The 2806-nt window shown below is 41.2% G+C and overlaps 1 pseudogene; it reads right to left on the bottom strand.

The window, feature by feature from the left end:
• Nucleotides 1-258: 258 nt before the first annotated feature.
• LOC146717175 (uncharacterized) lies at nucleotides 259-2507 on the bottom strand (annotated as a pseudogene).
• Nucleotides 2508-2806: the final 299 nt, after the last annotated feature.

The following is a 2806-nucleotide window of genomic DNA, read 5'->3' as shown; positions in this document are numbered from 1 at the left end:
TTCTTTGGAGGCTTGGTAGTATTTTTTTAGGAAATAGTAGCTAAATGTTTAGTCATAGCTGTTGTGTAGTTGTTTTTGTATGAGGTCTTCCTTTAACACTAGCCTCAACCCTGGCATGTGAAACCTCCAGTCATTTTCAAAACATAAGACACCCCTTTAAGAAATACAATTAAAAACTAGGGTAACATACAACAAAACCATCAGAATATCAAATCAAACTGTAGTGTACAGCTGCAGTTATCAATTCTGAAAGGGAATTCAATCAATTTCAAAGTATTGCTGGGAGAGGATGCTGTTGAACTTGGTGCAAAATTCAGGATAAGAAGTGTAAGTGCGAGTTCTTTAAATGTAGCAGCAAGCTTTCTGCTGAGCCTAATTTTAGCATTTAAGCACACCAGAATTTTGTCAGCACAGATGACAAAAGACCCAGTGCAGATGTGTTTTTACAGCTTTGATTTGCCTGGTTTTTCTGACATCATATTGAAGACATGGAGGGGTTGTCTGTTTCCTCTTTGTTGTTTCCCTGTGGCCTTCTTTCTCACATACAAACACGATATACTTTCCTTGTCTGGCAGTTTTACCTGTAGATATGCAATAGGTGTGGAGAAGCAATTCACTCTGTATTTTAGAGCTTGATCATTGGCATTATCAGCTATTGTTTCAATGCCAGGCTACATGTTGCTCTTAAGAGGTAGGAACTGGGAACCCATCCTTTTAGAAAGGTCAAGCAGGTCCTCTTCATCCCTTTCAACTATTGTGCCCTGAAGAGCTTCTCAACTGCTGATCTCTCAACAGGAGGAAGATAGTCAATGTAGATTGTGCCCTGTTGGCATGTCTTCTTAATTGATTCAGGTCCATGAACGGAGGCTAAAATGAATGCCTTTGATAGCCTCACTGAAATCATACCACGGTCTAATTCTTTCAATCGAAACTGTCCAAGTGCTTGCTATTCATTCAGCCTTAGAGCACTTTGTGTTTCACCTTCACACTGTTCCAAATATTGTTCCGAGTGTGCAATGCAAACCTCCCCTCAGAGCCGTGGGATGAGCCTTGAAGTTGGGGGTGTTGAACTGTGCTGGAGGTGGGTGTCTAATGTGGAAAATATTGTGCCACATTCTGATATAACTAAAGTATGTCAATGATGCAACTACCCCACCCCGACAAGAAGAAACAGCCAAAGCTTAACTGAACTAGTCTGCTCTGCTGAGACAAATATACCAGCTTACACGCATTATTTCAACATGCCAGGCAAATGCAGGTGAGCAAATTCATTATGAAACCATTAAAAAGTTTGCCAGTCTTCCAGCTACAAGGTGTCTTAAGACAACAGCAGTCAAGACATACAAAACCTTTTGAAATATGGATAATAAGGATAATATTTTAGGCAACTCAAAAACAAAATGTGTCCTTTCCCAAAAAAAAAAAAATGTTGCTTAATTTTAATGTTAAACTGCTTAAGGACAGATGTGTCAATCGGTTTGTGTCATGGTTGTCATGGTCCAGAGTCTGTCAACTCAGTGTTTTGTGTTTCTTTATATTATTTCCTGTGCTTGTTTATCCTGTTTTATCTTTTGTTGAGGTTTTGTTCTGTGCCTGCCTGCTCCCACTTCTCTGTGTTCACTCTGTCTATGGTGTCACACTGTCTGCTTGTGAATCTGTCTGTTTAGTTCAGTGTCTTGTCTGGTTCTGTGTCTGCGAGTTTCTTGTTTTATTCTGAAGGTCTCTGCCTCATGTGAGTGTGTTCAGTTTACGTTTCCCCTGTCCCGTCAGCTCTGATTTCTCCCAGGTGTGTTCCCCTCCTGTTGCTCATCCCTTGATTGCTGCTATGTGTATTTAAACCCTATGTGCTCTCCTGCCTGTTGCTAGTTTGTCTGCGTTATTGCCCTCTGTCATCTGTGGTCATTCCCTGCTTGGTTCTGTGTCCTCTAACTGCGTCTCCCTGCTTCGCCATTCGGGTCTGTGTTTTGTTAGCTTTCTCCAGTCTAGGTTCTGCTTAGTTTCTGCCCACTCCTTTGCCATTTCTGTTTGTAATCCTCCTCAATAAAAGCCCACTCTCATCACGTATGCCTGCATCTTGGGTCCTTTAATAAATTCCACACGGCTCGCCTTGTTGACCGTGACAATGGTGGTCCATTATCATGTTTTTAATCCAGCTTGGAGAAATACACATATATGAGACCAACAATGGGACAAATGTAAGAGTTTAAAGGCTGGTCCATTATTCTCCTCTGTAAATAACAAAAAAAAAAAGCTTTTTCATGCAGTTGTGATAGCAGGTGATATTAGCTGATAGCTCATTTAGAAAAATGCACCACTTCTAACCGTGTGTAGTATGTGACATTATTTGACCATGATATTTTCTGGAGGAAAAGAAAAGCAAAATATGTGTTTATATGTGTATACACATATTTTCCTTTTTTTTTCTTTTTTTTTCTTCCAGAAAATATCACCTTCAGGTTCTTCTTGAGCTTCTCATGTTCCTTTTTCCTGATGCTATCACTTGGCATAGCTAAATGACTGTGTTCTTCTGCTTGTCCACCACTACTGTGTCCGGTGGGTTAGCCATCACCAGTTTGTCCGTCTGTATCTGGAAGCACCACAGGATCTTAGCTTAGTCATTCTCACATTCTCAACCCTTTTGACCTCGGAACTTCCAGGTTATATTCGGCACAGATGGTTGTGTACACTAAGCAGCCAGTTGGTTATGGCGTTCCATGTATGCCCTGCCTGCTAGCATCTTGCACCCTGCTGTTATGTGCTGGATTGTCTCAGGGGCATCTTTACACAGCCTGGGGTCTTGCCTGCT

The sequence above is a fragment of the Copadichromis virginalis genome, linkage group LG2, assembly GCF_057382275.1.
Source record: "Copadichromis virginalis isolate Kocher_CV1m ecotype Utaka linkage group LG2, C_Virginalis_male_GT1.1, whole genome shotgun sequence".
NCBI classification, from domain to species: domain Eukaryota; kingdom Metazoa; phylum Chordata; class Actinopteri; order Cichliformes; family Cichlidae; genus Copadichromis; species Copadichromis virginalis.
Note: the sequence above shows the minus strand (reverse complement) of the source record. Positions and strands in the feature narration are given on the sequence as shown.